Source organism: Podarcis tiliguerta (genome assembly GCF_965153285.1).
Source record: "Podarcis tiliguerta genome assembly, chromosome: 9".
Taxonomy (NCBI): Eukaryota; Metazoa; Chordata; class Lepidosauria; order Squamata; family Lacertidae; genus Podarcis; species Podarcis tiliguerta.
In genome coordinates this window covers 27,632,927-27,641,207 of record NC_139542.1, presented here as the reverse complement: position 1 = coordinate 27,641,207, position 8,281 = coordinate 27,632,927, and positions in this window count along the sequence as shown.

The window sequence follows — 8,281 nt, the reverse complement described above, 5'->3', positions numbered from 1 at the left end:
CGATTGGGCAAAGGAAAGGGAGGCCGTAGGGAAACGAAGGCTGGGAGTGATTGGAAGTGCTTGGGCGTGACGTCATCCCAGGAGCATCCAACCCAAGCTCAGGGTTTTGCCCACTCCCCCTCCTTTAATCAATCAATCAACCCCAGAGCCTGGGACGGCGGTGGCGAGGGAGGTTGGCCGCGCGCGGGATTCCGGTTCAGTTCATCCTGCGGGCTGCGCGACCCAGAGTGCTGATGAAGGATGCTGGGAAGAAGCCGAAGGTAGAGCTGTCAGCAAGCTGCGGAACTGGAACTGGCAGCCTGCTGGATCATTATTTACCCACACTTCACTCTAAGGTCTCAGCATCCTGTTTTCACAGTGGCCAACCAGGTGCCTTTACAAACCCTGCAAGCTGGACCTAAGCTGAACAGCACTCTGTGCCCACTCACAGTTCTCCGTAACTAGTATTGAGATACATAATTTCCCTGATAGTGGAGGTAGAACATAGCCATGGTGGCAAGTGCCCATTCATAAGGGGCAGGGCATTTGCCATCAAGCAGCTCCACTTTTCTTTCTTGCAGAAATCTAATGGATGGAAGAACGCTGAAAACATGAAAATAACCCCATAAAAGACCCTGGTGTTGAGAAAGATTGAGGGCACAAGGAGAAGGGGACGACAGAGGACGAGATGGTTGGACATTGTTCTCAAAGCTACCAGCATGAGTCTGACCAAAGTGCGGGAGGCAGTGGAAGACAGGAGTGCCTGGCGTGCTCTGGTCCATGGGGTCACGAAGAGCTGGACACGACTAAACAACAATATACCCTTATTATTTTTATTCCGTCACACACACCCCATTCATATCCTATTCTATGGCTGACAGCAGAGGCTGGTATTGGTGAATAGTTTAGGCACCAGTACTTTGGAAAGGTCCTCTGGTACCCACCCCTGACAAGCCGCCGCCACCACTGTCAGGGGGATCCCCAGAGAAGTGTAGATATTGCTTGGATGCTGTGACAAGATGTCACAGTGGCAGCAATAGCTCCTAACACCCATGCAGCGAAGCAAGCAGCTGTCCAAAGAAGTGGTTGATGCTGCTGCTTTTCTGTCTGCAGTGGGTAGCAATAGGAAATAGGCTGGGCACTGCTGCTTAGAAGGAGTGAGCAGGCAAGGTGAGACTGATCTTTGGGCAAGGGATGGAGGTTAAGAGCAGCCATTGCCTCCACTTCATCACCATCTCCCTCTGGGCAGCACAGGACGGGGATTTAGTTCTAGCATCTCTACTGTCAGGTAGAGCAGCTTCATAGGCTCCCTCTGGGAAGGCTAGGCCTGTTTCACCCAGTTCCAGTGGCCATGCCATCTAGCACAGTGCTCCTCAACCTTGGGTCTCCAGGTGTTGGACTAGAATTCCCATCATGTCCAGCCAGCTTGGCCGGTGGTCAGGGATGATGAGAACTGCAGTCTTAACAACATTTGGAGACCCATGATTGAAGAACACAGAAAAAGTGAAGGTAACACCAGATGCTTCTTGTCTGCTGAGGTCAGCAAGCTGTGGAGGTAGTTGCAAGGAGCAGTAGCTGCTGATTTGGTCACCTCCCTCTGGACGGTGTGTTGGGAGGATTAGACCTCTCCAGGGAAGCTAGGAGAAGTGTCCACCAGGGGATTATTGCTGAGAGCCTCCCAAACCATGGAACCTGCTTTGCCTTGTCTTGTTCTTGGTCCCCTCTTCTTACCTCACCTAGTATCCCTTTGTCTTCCCCTGCCTAGCATATTTACCATCTCTCTTCCACTTGTTTCCCTATGTGCTCTCCCTCTCCCCTCCTTTTCTTGCCCTTTTCTGTGAAGCTGGGAGCAAGTCCACACAGGAGAGTCATGTTTCCATGAATCCTGGCCTCTGGTTGAGGTTTGTGTAACTCAGTGATGAAGAAAATGTATGCTCATCTGCATATCCTGCTGCGACAACATGGAATGTTCATAAGCATTACAGTGGCTAAGGGAATGAAACTGTGAGCTGTTCATGTGAAAAAGATCATAGGCCCCAGGGGAAGGAAGTGTTGTGTGGAAGAGATCCAAGGAGAGGAAGATTCCAGGCATAAGGAATCCAGACATGGAGTTCATTGAGGGAGTGCAGAGTAGCCTAGGGCTATGAGTCAGAAACCGGAGGGAAGAGTAAGTAGAGGAGGCAGTGGCCACTGAAAAGACAGGCAAGCAAATTAACCTAGGTATTGAAAGGAGAGGTTAATAAGAAAGGGAAATCTTGGGGCTTAAGAAAGGTGAGAAAATGTATTCTGTTGCCTGAAGTATGATGTGAGGTGGGGGTGGGGGATGGGACAGAAGGGTTGAAAAAGCATGGAGGAGGACTATGAGCCAATGACTGATGTAAGCAGTCATGACTGATGTGAGACTGGGCCACGAGACAGGGAAAAGAATGGCCAGCATGAATCTGGAAAAAGGAGAGACAAAGGTCTGATGCAAGATTTCACAAATGGCTTAAGAACTGGAGGGACTAAATATTATTGGAAGGAAGGACATGGACAAACAAGGAAGGTATGGAGGCTCAGGAACTGTGGGGCCATATCATTGCCATGAAAACTCTTATTATGTTTGGGTTTTCCTGACATTGGAAAGAGGTGACATTGTGCAGTAGGGGTAAAAGATATTGTGAATTTGTCCCTCGTTGGAATTTGTTGGGAACAATGTGATGGCGATGGCAGAAACTTCAGATTGGGTGGGGCGATCAGAAGGTCAGTTTTGTTGTTTTACTACACTGCTTTGACCTTTCAGCAATAGGAGAAAACAAGTTTATTCCGTCTTCAATTTTGCCATCATCCAGTGGACAAAGCAGAAGTTGCATGGAGAAGCTGCATGGCAGTCGTGTGGAGCATCTTTGGGGAACAGTCTCTTCTGCAGCTGCTAAAATGCCCTCTCTCACTTCCGGATTCCTAGATCCACTTTGACACTTGTTGGTTTGTTTGAATTTGTAGCCTGCCATTCACTCTAAGGTCTCAGGGCAGGTTATGGACATCTCCAGAACAAAATTTAAGCATAGCTGTCAACTTTCCCCTTTTCTTGCGTGGAATCCTATTCAGAATAAGGGAATTTCCCTTAAAAAAAGGGGAAAGTTGACAGCTATGAATTTAAGTAATTAAAAATAAGTTTAAAACAGTATTTTAAAAGAGCTTTACAATAAAACAGAAGCGGGTACTCCATATCACTCAGCTGTATCCAAAGGTTTGGGCAAAAAGGTGCATCTTGACCTGTCAATGGAATTGGACAGTGGCAGGGCCAGGTGTATCTTGGACAAGAGGGCTTTCCATGCACTGAGGGCCACCACTAAAAAGGCCCTTGCATATGCTGCTGCCCTGTAAACCTCAGAGGTTGGTGATAGTACCAGGAGGACCCCACCTACAGATCTTTACAACTGGGCAGGTCTACATGGTAGGAGAGGGTCCTTCAGATATCTGGGTTAGACTCAATATTCATTTGTTCCTGCAGTTTTTTTTCTAGCGTATACTGCTACCACGCTACCACAAGTAGCTCCAGACCACATGGGAGGAGTTCACAATGTTGTTATTCTGCATCTCGGCATCATCCTTTGGGCCACTGGCATGGGCTCCTCCTGAGTGTTCCTTGGTTTCTTGTGCTACCTGCAAGCACAGTAGGGAGCAGCGCTGCTGTGATTTCACACTCCTCCTACGACATAAATAGTGTGCCTTAGATAGACTACAGCTCCCATCATCTCTCACCACTGGGCATACTGGCTGGGCTGATGGAGTCCAACAACATCTAGAAAGCCACAGGTTCCCAATCTCTGCTTTAAATGGATAAATGACTCCTGGCTGACATAGCTTCCAAGAAAAAGGCTAGATAAAAAAACATGTTTGAAAAATAGATATGTTGAAAAGGGTTAGACAGAAGTGTGAGGAAATAGAGATGAGTAGTGTGAGCCACCTTTAATGTCTAAAATGTAACTTTCCTCAAGATATCAGATTAGAAAAGCATAATTTTGTAAAAATAAGAACAAGGTTTGAGAAGCAATACAAAGGACACTGTGCAGCTTATAACCATACCTACCTACATTCTTAGATTTTCAAATTAAATACAGATTTGATTTTCAATGGAAGGTCATTTTTTAAAATGAATTTACATTTCATTCAATCCAACCACTGGGTATTGTTTAGTTGTACTACTCACCAAACAGTTTTCTTAAATTCAGTGGAAGAATATACACTTAATTTTTTTTTTAATTTCTGATTTCCTGTTGTTTTCTCTTTGAGATGCCGAATAATGTTGCAGATAAATTCACTATGCCATCTATATTGGTTCAGTTCTAACTTAGTTGGCCTAAGCAGAATAGCATCTTCACAAAGACATGAACTCTCCAAGGCAATGTTTTCTGGCCTTTTCACTTTTTCTTGCTTGGTAGCCAATATCCTAAGAGAAATAGCTGGAGCATGTCAGCAAATTTGTAAGGATGACGCAAGCAATGAAAAGATCTGTTACTTACCCTCTAACACTGATTATGTTTTGTTAGAAACACACTTTTCATAATACAGTGTCCAGTTCTAGCATTGCTATGTCATGTGGTGAGAGATTATTGCAGTTTGCACAGTAGGGAACATTGGGAAGTTTACAAACAAGTGCTCCCTAAATTGTGGGAGGCTTATTTGTGTCATTGAATTAGAAATTCGATTACCGAGGAAATGAGACGGCTTTTTACAAGGCACATACAGCTCTATTCCCACCTTTGTTCTTGTTTGTATTAATTCGTGTCTGCCTTCCCCTCTGTTGCTCCAAGCCCAGTATTAACATTAGTCATGATAAATAAAAGAAAGGCACCCTGTTTCATTGGATAGCGAATAGATTTTTTTGCTCTGGCAGGTATGTGCTGGGGATTTTCTTAGAACTTACAAAAGAGAACAAATTTGCTTGAGGCAAGTTAAGGGTGAAGGCAATGTGGTTGAAATAAACAAAGCAGCAGCAGCAGCAGCAGCAAGCAAGGTTTATTACGTGACTTCTCTGGCTACTGGGAAATGCACAGGAAGGAAAAAACCCAAGAGCGACTGTTTAAAGTATTTACAAGTGTGCCTGAAGCTAAGCTTGTAAGAACTGGAGGATACACATGGGGTGGGGGGAGTGTTCTGAAGAAATGTACAAAGTGAGCTGGGAGGCAAAATTTCGGGCTCTGTCATGATGGGTCATACAGCAAGATGATGGCACCCAGACAGAAAAAATAGGAAAAGAATAAAATCAATACTAGGCACAATACAGCGTAGAATTTATTAAATGGATAGGAAACTCAGCATCTTTCAGCCTGAGGAAGGTTCCAAGTTAGAGGAGAAAATCAGTTCAGAAGACTGGTTCAGGCATAATAACCTTGGACTTCTAAACCATGGCTGATCAACCCAAGAACAAGCTATATATAGTACCCCTGGGTATTCTTTCCTCCCCCTGAGGGGGTGAGATCTGAAACCATGACTTGCTTAAATCACATTTTTCTATTACATCCAAACCAGGAAATTGCTTGAGTCCCAGCTTATTCACCAGGATATGAATCTGGGATTTGATCTTTGTTTCATATCCTGGTTACTAAAAAGGGATTAAGCCACAGTTTCCCAGTTTAGATTTAAAGGTCAACCATGGTTTAAACAAGCCACCGTCTCAGCACCAACACTTCAGGTAGCCTGTAGAGATTTGATGTAACTAGGGTAAACTGCCTATAAACTGCTTTTCTTGTGAACTGCTTAGAGGTTTAATTACAATCAAGCAGTACATAAATTTTGTTATATAAATAAAATGTAACTCATGGGCATTAATCTGATACATCTGCAACTAAAAATAGAATCCTACACATGCGTACCCAGAAATAAAGTCCCTCTTTCTTCAGGGGAGCTTACTTGCAGGTAAGTGGGTACAGGATTACAGCCTAAAATCCTTATTTAGAATTAAGGCTTTATAAGTCATGTAGAAAGCTCCCACTATTATTGCTTCCACAGCAGTGGCGTAGCGTGGGTTGTCAGCACCCGGGGCAAGGCAAGTAATTTGCGCCCCCTAACATGTGGATTTGCGCCCCCTAACCCGTGGATTTGTGCCCCCTAACCCTAACCCCCAGATGTTGCGCCTGGTGCGGCCGGCCCCCCCCCCTGCACTCCCCACGCTACGCCACTGTTCCACAGGCCTAAACCCTAAATGATGACTGATTTTTGTGAGCCACTCAGATATTTTTTAACTAAAGGCCAGTACGGTATATAAAGGCCATAAATAAATAACTTCAGTTTCTCCTGTGTTGTGAATGATTATTTGTCTGTGGTAGAGCAAGCAGCTGAGATTTCTCTGGGGGCAAAATCTGAGTTTCTGAATGGGACAGATTTAGGAGGTATCCCATTAAGGAGTGGAGAATCCCAAATATCTCATTGACACAACTTCTCCCTTTTAGATGAGGAAGTGCCAATGTCTCTCCACATTTGTTACTCCCCAATTCGGACTATGTCCTATTAAGGCATATTTGAATGAAATAAAGCACACATTGTATGGAAAGCAATTTTTGTTTATTTCCATAACCACAAGTCATAGATTGTAAATAATTGGGACATGAGAAAAGTGCACCCATAATTAGGATTACACTGGTTTACATGTTTAATATGGAAAACTCCAGGGAATAACACATTATGCAAGCATTACATAGTATCAGTCCTGCCTTTTCACCCACCTGTGGGAAACTGCATTACCATAGATTAGGAATGGTATTGATAGCCACCTTTTTGTGCAGTTATCCAGGTAATATTTTGCTTCTTTTGCTTGGAGTGTAAGAGGATCCAGTTCCCATTAAATTAAGGTCCCCTTGAATTGGGTAACACCCACACCATATACAGTATTTAAAGCATGTGGCTTTCCCAAGAGAATCCTGGGAACTAATTGGTTAAGCATGCTGTGAAATGTAACTCTATGAGAAGTAAACTATAGTTCCCAGTATTCCTTCAGGGAAGCCATGGGCTTTAAATGCGCTTAAAGTGTATGGCATGAGTGACTTTCGGAGGGCTTGCTAATACAATGGCTGCCTATTCCCTGCTGATTCAAGTTCAAAGTTTTGTTGTTGACATTTAAAACCCCCAAACAACTTGGGATCAGGAGACCCCATCTCCCCTGCTAGAGAGCAATCTAATCATTAAGCTCTTCCAAGGAGCTCCACCAGCAGATTGTCACAGGTGACAACACAGAAGCAAGCCTTCTTGGTGGACAGCACCCATCTATTTAAATGCCCTCCCATGAGTAATTTGTGAAGCGGAGGCAGTAATGACCTCTCTCTCTCTATATATATATGTTTACCCTGGCTTTCTGAATGCTTGATTTTTGTTTTATTTTGTACCCTGTGCTATTTGTGATGTTCAGTTGCATTTTGTCTTTATCTGCTTTAATGAAATGTTATCAAATATTGCTCTATTTATATATTTCTTACATTTCTATCCCACCCTTCCTCCCAAAGGAGCTGGGGGGCAGGGGCCAAACATCAGAAAGTTGAAACAATGCAATGATGATGATGATGATTATATTAAGTAGACAAAAACTTTCTAAGTAAATAAATAGGCCCATGGAATCTCTGTGAGTCTTACTTCTGGGTAAACATGCAAAGGATTGAACTCCATAGTCAATTCAGTTCACTATTAAAAACTCCACAAACGAGCTTGTTTGCCAGCTTGCAGCTGCATCACAGATAGCATGTGTAAAATTTTGAAGACATGAGAAACTCAGTGCGAGAGCAGGATTAGGATGGTCATAGTCCTGCATTAAAGAGGGTGGTGAAGGTGACCTATATGAGGAGGAGGGTCTGGTCCCAAATGTGATTTGAAAATAATCCTAAGAAGGGAGACTAGGGAAGCCTGGAAGTTGCCCATCAACAAAGAAGAAGAAGAAGTTGTTTATTTATACCCTGCCCATCTGGCTGGGTTTCCTGGGGAGCATACTGGACACACACACAGCTCACCTGGCCACAGTCTTGTTCACCTCTATGGTGAGATGCATTTCTTTTGAAATTATAGTAATTATTTTGTATCTATGCACATACATTAACTCATGCAAATTACATACAAATTGGTGCCATCCTTGAGTCTCTTTTTTGTTGGTGATGCATTTCCTCTTTTTTGGCGAAAAATAACTGGCCACCCGAAGCATTATCTAGGCACTGCTTTATTATTATTATTATTATTATTATTATTATTATTATTATTATTATTATTATCTGCCCATCCGACTGGGTTGGCTCAGCCACTCTGAACAATCCAGAATGGTTTGCGATGATTGTGGTTT